The sequence below is a fragment of the Pocillopora verrucosa genome, chromosome 13 (genome assembly GCF_036669915.1).
Source record: "Pocillopora verrucosa isolate sample1 chromosome 13, ASM3666991v2, whole genome shotgun sequence".
Classification (NCBI taxonomy): Eukaryota; Metazoa; Cnidaria; class Anthozoa; order Scleractinia; family Pocilloporidae; genus Pocillopora; species Pocillopora verrucosa.
In genome coordinates this window covers 22,723-39,280 of record NC_089324.1, presented here as the reverse complement: position 1 = coordinate 39,280, position 16,558 = coordinate 22,723, and the positions used below count along the sequence as shown (strand labels likewise).

General features: G+C 40.2%; 1 long non-coding RNA gene and 2 pseudogenes across 1 annotated transcript; 1 reads left to right on the top strand and 2 right to left on the bottom strand.

Moving 5' to 3' along the window:
* Window positions 1–3,492: 3,492 nt before the first annotated feature.
* Window positions 3,493–5,970, top strand: LOC131775530 (tetratricopeptide repeat protein 28-like; annotated as a pseudogene).
* A 2,349-nt stretch (window positions 5,971–8,319) lies between these two features.
* LOC131788326 (histone-lysine N-methyltransferase SETD2-like) lies at window positions 8,320–12,102 on the bottom strand (annotated as a pseudogene).
* LOC136277925 (uncharacterized) lies at window positions 12,103–12,915 on the bottom strand. The gene is made up of 3 exons (XR_010716095.1): window positions 12,867–12,915; window positions 12,591–12,615; window positions 12,103–12,147 (listed from the first exon to the last, which is right to left on the bottom strand). It is a non-coding gene; the product is annotated as an uncharacterized lncRNA (long non-coding RNA).
* Window positions 12,916–16,558: the final 3,643 nt, after the last annotated feature.

Sequence of the window (16,558 nt, the reverse complement as noted above, 5' to 3'; positions counted from 1 at the left end):
TTTTTGCCTAAGGACATTTATTATTCAACAAAATAAAATTATCTGGCCGGTTTTTTCTTCCTTTCACTGAGTCCTTGATCAAATTACACCCGTGTAGACCGTACAAACGAAGAGGAAAAATGCAAAAGAAAATGGTTTTAAAGTCAACGACCGCTGGTGAATTAGTGGAAAATAGAAAATTTTTAAACCAATCACAATAGAAGAATCAAGAAATTATAATTTTTATGGTTAATTTGAGAATAACTTGGGTTTATAAATATTTTTGAAGCACCTACAAGTGCCCTGATTGGTTATAAACCCAGCTTTATTGCACGAGTAACCCATAGAAAATTAAAACATACTGTTGTTTTGTTTTAAGTTTAGTTTATAAAGCAGGAGACCTTAAATAACATCAGTTAACTGGCAAAATAACCCACTGAGGATGTTGGGAGAACAAGAGAAAAGTGAATGAATCATTGGCGTCTTGCACATGATTTATAACCTTTTCTTGTGTTACCTCAACATCCCATTAGTAGGTTATTATGCTGGTAAACAGATAGAAAGTGCAGATAATTGCTTAAGTATTATTGTGAAAGGTGTTATTGAAAGTGCCGTTTTTTATTGATAATATAAATTTAATCATTTTCCTAAGATGTAAGATTCAGGCTAATCAATTGAGACGTTTCGACTGCTAATTACTTCGTTAGGTGAGGAAGTTGAAAGGTTATGTGTCGCTACTTGTAACACCATAATTTGATGTTATTGGCGGGTTATGATGCGCTGTCATCGGTGCATTTTGATCCTCATTATTATTCTGAGTATTGGATATCATTTCCTTATAGCTTTGCCTTTTTACCGATTGGCTATCATGCTTTTTGATAGTAAGGCATCCATGCGTCAGGAATTTCAATTCCATTATCTTTATTGATGTTAATAGGATTAATGCATAAGTGGCTTGCTTGTTTAACCCTTCATGTGTAACAGGGAGAGTCATGATCAATATACCTAACTTAGTCCTAAAGAGGAACATGCCTTGTTCCATTGACGTGTTCTGAAACAACCATATTCTGAATGCAAGCAAGCTGTAGCATGAAAGTGCAGTAGACAGCGGTAACTACCCTTGAAACAATGAGGACCATGTGTTCAATATTTTTCCTTTTTTTCGCCTTCGCAGGAATTTAACTGCAATGGAACAGTTTTTAAAAACCCAGAATATGGAGAGGTGATACAGCCACAAGGTGACCAGCGTCAGAGTATCAGTGATTTTCTGAAACAGCTGAAACTGGCCAAACCAGACCAGATACACATGCATGGTTTCTAAAACTTACTCCTTAGCATTGGGTTTGCATGTATATAAGTTTACTCTTATTACCAAGTAAGATCTAGAAAACAACCACCAAAGTGAAGGCTGATTCAGATCTAACTAAGAACACTGTTTTGTGGTAAACTTTTTATTACTAATTATGTTTACCTTAAAATCAGAACTTTTTTTGAAGATTTATGTTTAGCTGTGTTGAGTTGATGGTTTCAGTTCTTTAGTGGCTTCTATTCATGTGTTCACGACAGCCACGGAAATAGTTTTAACACTAGCCAGTAACTTGGAAAACATAAGCAATAAAAAAGAAACATTTCTTAGCATTGGTTTGCTTATTTTTTGTTAATGTGAACAATTGGTTGAGAATTATATCTCATGTCAATGTAAACTTTCAACTCTCATACATTGTAAATGACCAAGACAAAATTTCTCCTAACCATATCAATACAATATCAAGCAGACAAGTGATGGGAATAAAGAAAAATTTCAATTAGGTATCATTAGTTGATCAAATACAAAATTCTCTAAACTAAAATTATAAGAATTCTATAACAGACAGTAAGAAGAATTACTACTGAGATATTGGGGGCCTGAAAGGATAAATGTATTATTTCCTACCCAGTTTTTAATAAATTCGTTTTATTTGAGTGTACACCATGTCACCGTCTTTTCATCCAGCGGATAGAAACAACAGAAAATATAAACATACTGTAATTTGTTAGTGAGGAAAACTTCTTCAGTCTCGGAACCCTGAAGAAAGAAAAAAACAGAAAGAGCTGGTTTTTGCCAAAACAAAGAGTCATCTATAGAAAGTACTGGTGTTCGAGATGTGCTTTCTGATTTGTTATTAATGCCAGAAGGAATGTGATCATTTAGCTTTATCTGAAACTTAAACCTCTCTACATCCTAACATCAGTATCAATGTTCTCTATACTTTTCTCTGTATAATTCCTCTGGTACTGACAAGGAGAATTTGTTTAACAATCAAAGGTTGTTAAGTTGGTGATCATTTGCCATATTCTCATTATCTTAAAGAATGACTCAGTAGTATTATTGTGAGGAGAAATTAAAAACTGGTCACTCCCGGGGTTCATTAGGGTTAAAAACACAAATATCTACATGAAAAACTATTGAATACCTATAAATTCCCTTGTCATGAAAACTTAGCAATCCCATCAGAAATCTGAAAGAATCGTCCAAACGCATCGATCTGAGGCTCGGCACCCTCACCTGCTTCCTCTAGCTCGCCCCAGGCTTGTCACTGCTCACTCGAAAAGGACCTGGAGGCTGAGAGAAGATCCTAACGAATTACTGGAAGACAGTTAACATAAGAAAAAACAAATTAATTTACTTCCTTGATTCTCCTCCAGTTGTCCTTGGAGCGAGTTCATCCGTTTTCCTCACTTGGCGCATAAGCTAACAGGTTGTCCATTAATCCATATTTGACGGTGGAGATATTTCCATGTTCATGTTGAGTAGTTTCTCACAATTTCCACGTCAAGTGAGTTGTCAGTGAAAAGGCGCTCGGTGCTTACAATGGAATAACGCTCCACAAATAAAAGATTGTCCTGCACTTGGTCTAATAGAAATCCTACGTAAATCAGCTGACGACGAGCGGACAAAATTAATAGGTATTTGATAATACCTAAAGGACCTTTTCCACTGACGCTTATGTTTGGCCGTTCAGCGTGCCTGGGAAAGAGAGTGATTACGGAATCGACAGTCGAACAGAAATAGAAAATCACACTTTATTGGCTGTCTGATGTGACTGACGTATGACGTGTGTTGGAAAAAACTCAAAGGATGAAAAGAGATGGTTAAAATTATTTTCAAAGCAGGGCACTGAAGGCTACAGATTGTGGTAAGTACTGTCTATGAAAACAACTGATTCGCTTCCATTAATTTGCCTTGACATAGACTAAGGAAATCGCCGGTTCTATCTTCATAGGTATAGTGGTCGCCGAATTCCTTCGAAAAACTAGTCGAGTGTTGCAGGCCATCGAGGTGTTCAAGGAATGTTTGATTAAATTACACAGTCAGGTGCTGGCTATCGATGGTTCATTGGCAAACACTATGTTTCGTGCCTCCTACATGAAAATAATCTTTGCTTACGTTTACATAAAGGATTAAACAAGTACAGAAAAATACCTTGGGAAACTCTTCCTATAGCAAGACTGTAATGACACCGCTGAAAAAGGATGGCTACATTTATTCCTGGCAGCAATACTTCAGGCACAAAGTAAGTTCATGAAGGCCTGGAAATTTTACGAATCAGCAATGAACATTACGAAAACGATAGGAAACACAAAAGGCTAGGAACAATGTTACAAAAACCTCGGAACAACGTTGCAATCGCCTAGTCAATATGACAAGGCCCGAGAATATCTGGAGAAAGCACTTGCTATCGATACAGGAATTGGCAACAGGGATGGAGAAGCAACAAGCTACGGAAACTTAAGAACTTTGTTTCACTCACTTAGTCAATATGACAAGGCCCGAGAATATCAGGAGAAAGCACTCGCTATCAGAATAGAAATTGGTGACAGGGATGGAGAAGCAACAAGCTACGGAAACCTAGGAACTTTGTTCCAATCACTCGGTCATCATGACAAGGCCCTAGAATATCAGGAAAAAGCACTCGCTATTAAAATAGAAATTGGCAACAGAGATGGAGAAGCAAAATGCTACGAAAACACAGGAACTTTGTTCCAATGCCTTGGCCAATATAGCAAAGCTGAAGAGTGTATGGAGAAAGCACTTCGTATCCAAAAATTGGTGATAATAGAGGAGCGGCAAGTAATTATGGAAACCCACATGTTTGTTTCTCTCGCTCGGCAAGTATGCAAAGGCTGACGACTATCTAAAGAAGGCAATGGCAGTAAGAGAGGGTATCGGAGATAGAAGGAGAGAAGCGGCAGACTACAGACATCTTGGTAAAATTTCTTGTCAGCGTGGTGAATATGACAAGGCTCAAGAATATTATGAGAAAGCCCTCACAATTCACATGGAAATCGGCGAGAGAGAAGGAGTAGTAGTAATCTATGTCGATTTAGGATTGTGTTTTACATCGCTTGGTAAAAATGACATAGCCGAAGAGAACTTTAAGCAGGCTCTTCTATTAAGTAGGGATATTGGACAACACTTGCACGAGTTTTACTCTCTTTGTTATCTATCGGTGTTTAATGTGTCACAATGTAATCTCGAAGAGGCCTCTTCGTATCTTTTTCAAGGCATCCAAAAGTTCGACACTTTGAGAGGTTTTCTTAAAGAAAACGATCAGTTTCAACTATCTCTTTTAGAAGAGCACGGCACCTTTCCCTACATGTTCTTCAGTTGGTTGCTTTCTTCCACTGGTAAGCCGCAAGATGCCCTTTACGTCGAAGAGCTGAAAAGGGCAAGAGGCCTGGCCAACCTGATGGCAGCTCGGTACTCTGTTCAAGAGCAGATCTCGAGCGATCCACAATCTTGGTGCGGTATTCAAGGGATCATCACAAAAGAAGCAGACTGTGCATGCCTGTACATTTCGGTTGGTCAAAATGGGGTACGGTTTTGGATCATTAAAGCAACGGGAGCTATTCAATTTTCATAAAAAGGAAGCGAGCCTGGACAAAAACAAGGTGACTGGAATAGTCCCTGAGTTAGATGAGTTCTTTAAAGGAGCCTTTCGCAGCCACGCCATTTTACCCGTACAGAGTTGCGAAGATCGATCTTTAGATGACACCGAACTGATGTCACTTCACTACGACAACCGCTCAGTGCTGCGTGACTACGATGCCGAAGATTTCAAAACAAGTCTTCACTTGTGTTACAAAATAATCATCGCTCCTGTGGCCAGTTTACTGAAGCAGCCCGAGATCATAGTTGTCCCTGATTCCTGTATGTACCAAGTGCCATTTGCTGCCTTAGCTGACGAAGGAGTCAAGTATTTATCAGAGACATGCAGGATTCGGCTAGTTCCCTCTCTCACGACTCTCAAGCTTGTTCAAGACAGTCCTCCAGACTATCACAGTGAGACCGGGGCACTGATAGTGGGTGACCCTTTGGTTGGAAAGGTGATTTACAAGGGGAGGTGCCGAGATATGACACCATTGCCATGTGCAAGAAAGGAAGCAGAGATGATTGGAGGACTTCTTGGCGTAAGGCCTTTGATAGGAGAGTCCGCGACAAAGCATTCTGTACTCCAAGCGATAAATTCAGTGAGCCTGATACACATTGCTGCCCATGATGATGCCGAAAGAGAGGAGATTACTCTTTCTCCTAGGCACCCTACCCTACTCCCAACTTTTCCTCGAGAAGAAGATTATCTTTTGCCGATGGCAGATATTTCAAAGACCCGGTTGCGAGCTAAACTAGTGGTGCTTAGTTGTTGTCACAGTGCTCGTGGACAGATTAGAACCGAAGGAGTAATTGGACTTGCACGAGCGTTCATAAGATCCGGAGCTCGTTCAGTGTTAGCGGTACGATGGACCCTGGATGACACAGCCACAGAGCAGTTCATGACTTGTTTCTACAAACATTTGTTCCGCGGTGAAAGCGCAAGTGAATCTCTCCAGAAGGCCAGGAAGTGGATGAGAAATAACGACTTTGACAAAGTTTCTCAATGGGCGCCATTTATGATCATGGGCGACAACGTGACATTTGATTTTGGAAATTGGCCGGTGCCTAGCGCATCTTAAGAGCCATGACTTTGATAAAACCTCTGTAGCAGAATGAACTAGATTTAGTAAAGCTCACAACTATTTAATTACAAGCATTTAAAAAGAGGACGCCATCTGCGAAGGAGAACTTGAATCGATACACAGAGGAAAGCATTTCTGTAAAATGCTTATCAAACATCTAAGTTTATTAACTTGAAGCAAGACAGCGTGTAGCGTATCTCTTTATAAGAGTTCCGATGAGTTAGTTTAACCAGGAATTGTCCACCAAATTTTCGAAAATTTGCAAAAACCTGAAATAGGTCTTTTCAGACAGCCCACTTCTTTCTTTTTCTTTTTTTTCTTTGTTTTCCACGGATAAGCCTATAACTCATTCAGTATTGAGGTAGATGGTAGATAATAGCTTTACTGGAAACTCTGTGGGAGAAAACGGCTCTTAAATCGATGGACGTGAAAACGCTCGCCTCATTATCGTTGTTCTCAGTCCAATATTTTTTTCTGGTGGTCACCTAACTTTGTGAACGGTGTATATATTTTTCAGTAGCCAGCTGCCGCTTGCTGAGAAGAGAGCTAATCTGACTAAGTTTGTGAACGAGGTTATTCATCAGTAGTTTTGAGAGACTGTAGTGCGTCGTCGGCGGGAAAGTGGGTCAAAATGAAACACTTCGGTGGTTATCTGAAGCTGTGTACGCTGCAGCGAATATTTGAAAGCTGAATCATTTCGAACATGAAACGGATCAGTATGAAGAGGTTCCCTTGACTGACGATTGTGTTACGTGTTACGTCTGTTTTTCCATTAAATAAAGGGATTAAGTTCTAAAGAAAATGTGGTGCTGCCTCGGTGGGAGAGTATGACAACTGAAGGTAATTCATCAACTGAGCTGATAACATAAATTGGCCACTGTGAAGAGTTTCAAAGCTGACGTTACGAACGTTAGCCCTTCGTCAGAGAGAATGACGAATGCTCGAAACTTCACTATGAAAAACAACGTCACGGAAAATAAAGGTTCACTTGGGTTCCCTTTCAAAGGCATTGGTGAAACACTCGGGTACTTGAAAAACTTGAGTTAAAACCACGTGGTACATCACAAAGATGTGTGGCACCATATCAGCTATTAATTGAATGGTTTAAGTCACAAGTCAGAGTTAAATTTTAAAGGACCCCAAGTCAAGCATGATAAAGAGAGCCTCATGAAAATATTGCTAAGTAGCTTTCATTTGAAAGGTCACTCTTGGTATGGTAGCCTGCAGAGCAGGCGTAATTTTGGCAAGCGAGTGCTCAGTACTCTTTGAGTTTTACAACAGATGGCTGGGACGAAAGGGGTGAATAGGGAAACGGATCGGCGGATTTGGAGATTATCTTTCTACGCATTTTGGATTCAGAGCGCAATATTAACGGTTTGCGGTTTTAATCAATATTTTGTGACCTAATTTTGGATTGTGCTTGTTATAAAAAGTTCTTGGAACTTGAATCTCTGCCATCGTTAGAAATGTTTTATTTTGTTCTTGTGTATGTGCGCCAACGCAGTTTTTTTTGTCACGGATAAGACTCGCCGAATATCACGCTGTAAGGAAACAGTAATGGCGCTGCATGGTCAGGAAGCTGCGGCATGAAGCCAGTGTACTGCCGCCACCTATCCTCCAAAAGAAAATCAGGACGTGGCCCCTTCCCAATTTTCTTTTGGAGGGTAGAGAGCGACTGTACAAAAGATAGTGACGTGTTACCAGCGGAACATATTATCTTCGCGCTTTTCTCAGCTTGGATTATATAACAATTACATTACTGGGTCGTGCGTGGTACTATTTTTTAGCTTTTTTACTTTTCAAACAAACCAGCGAACAGCACTCTGCGAACGGTTATTGTGAGATTTGTTTTACTCTCCGAAGCGTTTCGTCTAACTGTTGTAGACTTCTTCAGGGAGTTTTACTGATGAACATTAAAGACCCGTATTTATAAGCCATAGTTGGCAGTTATTACGTGAAGAACGTTTTAAGCTGAAGGTGAGAAAAGATTTGGGAGCCACGGTTTTTAATCTTTTTGTCACTTTGCCTTAAAACTTTTCTACAACTTCTCTAGTTCCTTTTCGTAAATCCGGCCAGGCCTTTATCGTGTTTGACGCACGCAATGGCCGCTAACCATGGCTTATAAATACCGGCGTGTAGTGTTTACACGTAAAAATCCTTGAAGAAGTCCACGACAACTAGACGAAACACAATGGAGAATAAAACAAGGTTTACAACAACTGTACTACAACTCTTTGACAGCAGAATAAACAGTCCCGCATGAAAAGTCTTCTCCGTAGCTTTCATTTGAATGGTCAAAAAGCAAGGTGACAGACAAACACAGCGACAGCAGAACTTTAAAAATAAAAGTAGAGTTGTGTGAAATAATTTACAAACTAAACGAGGAGTCGGATTCGTTCCTATCTCTAGTTATCTTTGATGTTAGCTCTTTCCTTCAAGGAAAAACGCACAGCACCGACATCAAAAACAAACGCAATACATCCACAAGAGCACATAGATAGCAACCGGCGGAAAACTGTCCGAACAAACGAATGAAGTATTTTACATGGATGCATTTAAGAAGATAAATTATTTCACACCCTAAAAAATAACATAACAGAAACGACAGAACTTTGTACTTACAATTATCCTCCGAGATTTGAAATGTTAATAACGCCTAAATACAAGCTAAGACTATCTTGAACTAATCTATATCAAAAACTAAAAGATAAGAGCGAAATCCAATTGAGTGTCCCACGTATAAAATCTAGACTACCTTTCCTTTGCTTAAATAAGCTCTACGATTGGTCAAGAAAACTCGCACCATCCTCTCCACCAATCAGATCCAAGGCTAAACACCAATCACGACTTAGCAACGTACGTTTTCCCGCGCTTTCCTCTGATTGGCTGTTTTACTTTGAGATCCCACTGGCTCCTTTCAGAAATTTCAGTTTGTTCTCATCGTTCATTGAGATTACAAGGCCAATTCTTTGATCTTGCATCAGCGACATTCAATTGAAAAGCGCTCTTACAAAGCTTGCTAAAACTAACACCCTAAATAATATTAGAAACATTTTTTAAGACTGTTCCCTCGGCTAAGAATAATGTGTACAAAGTAAAACTTAGGTCTTTTACTAACTAGGATCTCTTATATTCAGGTCCAAACTTTTTCATATAGTTCTTAATGTACTCTTTTGTTTCGATTTTGACAGAGTCATTGCACTTCAGTGAGTCATCTTCTTTCAAGTGGCTCATCTCCTTATTCAGGATTCCGTGTGTTAACTGCGAAAGAAAAGAACGTTCCTCAGTATAGTTAATTTCAGAAAGAAGACACTTGAAATAAAATTGATCTGACCCCCCCCCCCTAAGGCTCTGTAGTATTCGAATGACTCCCCCCTTTTCTGTAGCCCCCCCCTTAATACTCTGTTGCGGCGACTGATAGAACACCTTGTTGAGCACATTAAAACATTACCATGCGAGCAACAGTTTACAGTATTTTTCATTTGGACGCTATAAACCAGAGTTTCACCCACAGACTCGCAAAATTGGATATAATTCACTTTGTAAATACTACCGACTCAAGTAGCGATGCTTTGATTTCAACAAAATAAATTAAGAATTAAAAGGTTCAGCGAGGAGAAGCACACACCTTCCTTGCGAAATACTTGAAATCGTCAGTATTCAGGATCCTGCCTGATTTACAGTCAACTTTGAAGAAAGGATTTAGGCAGTTAACGACCACATTAGAAAGCTGCGGAGAGAAATATCGAAAACGAAATTTATCAGTTAGTAAACAGATATACAGTACATCCGAAACAATGCTGAAACAATGATGATGACCGATAAAAATTGCGTGACATATCGAGAAAGAGGCCATGGCGTGACACTGGCGTGACAGGCTCTGGGAAGGTAGCGTCACCACTGAGACGGACTCAACTGACCTTCATTCTAGAAAGCTCTCTGTTCTTGCTCTGGTGTGACGAGGAGCTGCTTGAGGTACCATCTCTCAGCAAGTGATCCCCCCTCCTGTGTGCAGTGGTATCTGCTGGAGCTGTGGTATAGGTAAGCGTTGGGCTTTCAGGGGGGGTCTCCGGAGGTGTTGTAGGAGCCTTGGCTAATTTCTTTATTTTTGGTTTGGTGGTGAATCCTGGAGGAATAAAAAGAAGAGTTGACTTCAGATTTCATTCTGAGTGGACAAGGAAGTAGTTGCCACAATCAAGTTGCTGGTTTGCCTTACCTCGTCCATATCAACGTAGCTGTGAGCTGAAATACTTGTATGATCAGGTTCTGGGACAACATAAGGGTGTTCTTCCTCTGATGAGGGGCTGCTGTCCCAGCTTGGAACATCCCAATGAGTTTTCCTACGAAAAGAAAGAAAGTTAAATATGAGGATCACTGAGGAAGGGGGGGGGGGAAATTCTCCATTAGACATTTTCAATTTTATTTCGTAGACGCTGTTGGGCGATAGTCGCCAGGAATAAAATTATGGTCGACAAAGAAAATAAAAGAAAACGATACATGGAAGAAGACATCTGGTGCACGGCTACTGACCAAGGGCCCGGGACACACTTTTAACTCTCTCATAAAAATTAACGGCTCTAGCGATGTTACTTGCTGAAGAAAACAACAGAATCATTCTCCAATAGATGATTAACGCTTCCAAGACCTAGAAGTAACTAACTCGTCACAGTTATCGTATGACAGAAAACCCAGATACACAACAGTTCATTATTTACCAAGGACTCAGAGTGGCCATTGAGCAATAATAAAGCCACAGTTCTAACAAACAAGTAAGATTCCTCACCTTGTTAGGGCATGATAGTAGTAGACTTTTCCTTGGCTATCGGTGGCTGATTTCCAATGTGGAGGGAGATGCCCCGGTGGTTTGTGTTTCATAGGTGATGGCGTGCACGGTTCTGAATTTGAAGGAAAGCCCTCTCTGCATTCAAAGGCATCGGACATCGATGTCGTCACAGCTCCAGTTTGAACAGAGAGCGACCCCAACTCGGGGTGTGGTACACTTTCTGTTGGATCAGTCACCTGCTGTAGAGGCCATAGTATATTTCCGGCTTAATTCCCCTGTTGAGCGGCCGCGATGTTGAGGTTTGGAGGGGGTATTAAACTGAAACTGATTCTGCTCTGGTGGAAAAGCAGCCTGGATGCTTTGAGGAAATTGCTCTTGAATAGGGTTAGGGTTGGAGTGTGAAAACTGTGTTAGTGGTGGAGTCGTAACATTGGCTTGAAAAGGTGGCAGAGGAGGAAGCCGAGTGTAAGAGGGGGTAGGTTGACTGAGTGGAAAGAACTGCGATTGACTACTCTGAAGGGGTGGAGGAGGTACTTGCTGAGGGGGCGGTATAAGTGGATTTGGCTGTAGCTGCTCAGGAATCATTGATGAGTCTGCGGACGGATATTAGGCGGTGGAACTTTGCGAAAAAATTCCATAGGTGACATATTAGGAGGAGGTACATTAAAGTTTGGTAGTGGTGGAGGATGTTGAGAGAAATTTCCCACAAAACTTCCTGAAACTATACTTTGTGGCCGTGGTCCTTGATCATGTCCAACGGCTGGTCCGCTGCTGAGAAGAATTGGTTTCCCATTTAGAAAGTCGCAGGGGGGTTTTGCGACTGACCTCTCCACTGGGTTGCCGTACCTTGCTGAGGTCTTAAGTTTGTTTGAGGATTCACGCTAAAGTTCCCAGCGTTTTTATCTACCAATCCTTGAGGATTTCTTCCCTGTTGCTAGAATAAGTTCTACAATTGATTCCATTTTTTCTTTTTTTTTTTGCTGCGGCCGGGTTTATGTTGGAAAGAGCCCATCCCATGCTCCACACCAACGCTCATGCGCTGTTGATAACCGAATGTCTGCATCATGTTCTGTGATTTCGAATCTTGTTCCTGAGTAACTTCATCAGAATCCAACACCCGTGAACTTGAATGAGTTCCTTCTCCTTTATCAAGAGTTGAATCCGCTTGGGTATCCACGTCTTCTCTTCCAAAGTACTGAAGTCACCAGTTTTTGACGGAGGGGTAGCACTTGAAGAGTCTTGCGGCATCTCAGTGTCTTCACTACAGGTAGAAAATCCCTGAGAAACGGGCGGAGTTCTGGATTCAGATGGATAGGGGGCTTGGGGGAGTCCTGTAACTCTTCATGATGGCATCTAATTTTCCTGGAGAACCGATGTTCTCAATAGGAGTCCTACAGAAATTCAATCATAGAATCAGATCAGCGATTCAAAGACCATTAATACAGTAACTTTTAATTGAGTCTCCAAAGTAATCTGGGTTTGTACTGGTTTTACTCTACTCTGATCTATGATTGGTCCGAAAAAACTCGCGTCATTCTCTCGACCAATCAGATGCAAAACTAAAATCAATCACGGCTTGGTCGCCCGCATTTTCCTGCCCTTTGGGCGATTTGCTTGTTTTTACTCCGAGTTCTCATTGGCTTTTCAGGGTATTTTCCATTCTTCTTTCCATAATAAGTACTTTGGTTTGTTTTAAGGCACTCAATCGAAAAAACGCTCTATCAATGGTAACCCTTAATTCCAAGCCCAGACGGTATAAAATTCATCTTCTGAACGTAGAAATTCTTCAAACCTGTTCTTTTTTTTCAATCACTTATTCAATTTGTTGTCTCACCTTGCATGATCACCGTCACCACTTCCTGAAAAACAACATCAATTAATCACTTTTTAACAATCAGTTTTTCCAAATTGTGATGATCCTTATGGGAAGTTAAGTTCTTTCTTTCTCCCGCCCGTGAAACAACAAATAAAATCTGAAAAAACTTGTCACACATATGTTTTACACAAAATTCACCCTCTGATGAAAATGCGTAACTATATCAGGGTTCCCTGGTCAAAAAACTGATCAATCAAGCAATAAACACGATCATGTTAAATAGATTTTACCTACCTGCTGGGCTAGCTGCGACTAACAACTCGGCAACACGGTCTTGCTTGGCCTGAACAAGAGAATCAGACGATCATGCAATTGAATGTCAAACAAACAACAACAACATTTAAGACTATCTACCAAATTGCAAAAGTTAAAAGCAGCAAAATGGAATGCGATACCAACACTCTGGCTACTAAGAATAGACTCTCTTTTTTTCAACAAGAGAGTTTCACCCTCTCCTTTTGCATCAACGATCGGCTTAAAAAAAAAGCTAAAACGCAGACAAAATACCAAATAAATAAAATAAAAAACGGAGAGGAAAAATGCCCACTGCTGTCGAGTTAGTTTCACTTTAATAATACTTACTTGGAGTTGCAGTTTTCTTCGGTATTCGGTAAACTTCCTACAAACAAAAAGAAGGCAAAAGATGGCCCCAGTTTTAAGCGCGTTAGACTCTGGCTCAAGAGGGTCTGAAGTAATAGCTCTAGTTTGTTGAGTCGAGTTAGCACTAGTTACAAACAACCACACCAGCCTAGTAACTCACGATGTTTTAAAAACGTATAACCTTTCTGGTAAAACTCAAAACAGAATAGACAAACTCAAAACAGAATAGCAAAATTTCAAAACAGAATAGAAACTTCAAAACAGAATAGAAAAACATCAAAACAGAATAGAAAATTCAAAACAGAACTAGAAAACTCAAAAACAGAATAGAAAACTCAAAACAGACATAGAAAATTCAAACAGAATAGAAATCAACAGGAGATACGTTTACTTGAATAAGCTTTGTGTTTTGAACATTCTCTCGGTTTCCTTTTCCCTCTCGTCGTTTTCCTTGTACTAAATTTCTGATGAACGTTTCCAATTTTTTCTCGCTTATTTTGCGAGATTTATTAGTGTTTTCGTGTGTCCATTGACTTTTGCGCTGGGAAATTGGCGTCTACAGCCGGACAATAATTGATCTCTTGCGCATGCCCGACGTTTTTGACCGCCATGTTGTTGTTGTTTTCCAAGCCGTAGAAACTTTTTTACATTGCCCACAATGCCTCTCTCCCCCCAGGGGTAACTGGCAAGGCTAGTAGGTTAAAGATTTGAACTAAATGCGAATAGATAGTTATAATAGATCAGTGAAACGTCCCCTAGTTGCTTGACTCAACAAGAAAACGCAGGCATAACCACAAGGCCAGATGTGGCCTCTTTTTTTCAGTCCATGTAGGACTGTAACACCCCACTCGGCCCCCCTCCCCCCTTTTAGGCTACAGACACAAAATCTTAATGGTTTATCATGCTTAAGATATCCTTTTTCCCTCGAGTATCTGGTTGTTGTTTAATTTAGATGTTGAAAATGAGAGACAAAGAATTGTTACGTAGGAAATGAAGCCAAAGACTCCAATTAATTGGAATTAACATCACCCCCCCCCCCCTCCCCTCCCTCAACAAACTATTACACAATACCACATCTTGTATTGGACAGGTATCTGGTTAGCAAATGGCATCACCTTCAGTGAAACTCCATGACTTCACAGCTCCATTCGCCATTAGTACGATTGCCGCTTTTAGGCAATCGCTCGTCTTTAGTATCTGAGGTCGTCCGGTCTGGCAAAAAAAAAGTCATCAGGGGATTTCTCAAAGTTCTCTGAGGTCAGTTCGTTCTTTATGGGCCTTCTGTCTACAGTCTTATCGACAATAAAACTGGCCACTTCTGCATCGCCATAGATTCATCATCGTGATTGGTCCTTGATAGAGCTTTGCCGTTCAAATAGCACGAGGGCTACCAATTAGCTTTCTTATCTCCATTATGGAGTTTGGTAACTGCTGGTTTTTCGTCATCATTATCTGCTGTTCCTGACGTACATTCCGGGAATCTGCCGGACGGTTGCTATGTGACTTCCGTCCACTGCTGGACCCTGCGTCGACAGTCGGACAGAATGAACGACGCCCATTTTCTCACCACCTTTATTACCTTCTATCTTCAAGTTGGGTCTTTGTTGCTAAGGAAGACATTTCAACGTCTCTAGCAACTAGAAAGTCCTAATATTTGAAAATACCAGTTAATTTGTTTCTTGACTTATAATATAGAACTCTATTTATTGGAGGGTGCATAGAACGGTGTGAACTGATAAACTGATTGGCCCTCATACAAAAAATGCATACCTCGGCAAAAGGAGTTCCCATGGTATAAAACTAGATATGAAATAATATATAATCATTGGCAAAAACCCTAACTCCATAAATACTCTGCAGGAACACCATTCCCACCTTTTGCCCTTTTGACTCCCCCCTTCAGTCTCTCCTTCAACATTTCTGACAACCCAAACATTGATGTTACCTGTACATTGGGCCTGTTGATAGTTGAAACACTAACAAATCCTTGATGTGCATACAATTCTTGATACCCTGATGTAGCAAAATTTGCTTTCTTGTTGAACATTTTCTGGAATGATCATTCCTGTAATTCTCCTGAGCTACTATAACTCTGCTAGGTAAAGTACACATTGATCATCACCTCGAACTGAAGTTTCATTTGCTTTCCTCCACTGTCCCAACACGTAATCCAGCTCCAAAGTAGAGAAATCCCCTGATAACCTGAGAAACCCTTTTAGACGTGACTGGTCTGTGGTGTGCTATAAAACAAAACCAAAACAAGAAACAAACTTGTAGAAAAGAGCAACAATTTTAAGCAATTAAAAACCACCATTTATATGCTACAGAATGTTAATACTGTAACTCTTCATCTGTATACAGCTGTTTTCAAGCAAGGTTGTTGGAAAAATGACAAAATTACACAAACACACTTGTGGGTCACCTGAGGTTTGGTGATCAATGACTTTAATAAGTCACATAAGAAAATTATATTCAGCAAACCCCCCCTGCCTCTTCCTTACCAGGATGCTTTCTCAGATTTGCTACTGTAAAATTTCCTGAGGTCTATGGCCAGTGACCTGGAAACTACCCCCAATACATTTTTGTGGTTATCTTGTACTCTTAAAATGCTATTTTCCAACAACTTTGCCTGTTATACAAACTTTTCTTTAATCCATCCAGGTTATTTTAAGCAAGTCCATACACAAAGAATAAAATCCACACATGCTCCTCTATGCCAATTTTTTTCATTTGAATAAAAGCTCTTGTTTTCAGCAAGATTTAATTCTGCCAACCTTCTTTGAGAGTGATTCTACAAGAGACACATGGAACTGGTTATCAAATACATGTAGGATTATTCAGAAGCATTATCCTCTTTTTTTCCATAGTCTCTGCCCGCACCATCAATCTGGACAGCCTCAATGCCTGTTACTCTGTACAAACCCTCTGGGATCACCTGGAAGTTTCTCAACCTCATCTTCCAACTGAAAACAATTAGAGAATAATGTCTTTTGGTGAAAAACTGGATTGTAACCACAGCTTTGTTGAAACAACAAAAAAGCAACACAGTTTCGAGTTGCAAATTCATATCATAGACATCAACTTGCCAATCTGGTTTTTAAATAATATGGAATTTCATCAATCATTACACTAAACCTGTTTTTTCCTAAAACTGCCTCAAGTTGACAAAAGTTGTGACCCATTTTAAGCCCCTTTTTAAAGGGAATTCCCCTTCACTTCCAGTTGTTTATTTACTAATAGAACTCTGTATCTCATACCAGAAAACCTACATGCAATGAGCAATCTCCATCTGGGACAGCTGAAAGAACAAAATTTCATTTCATCAA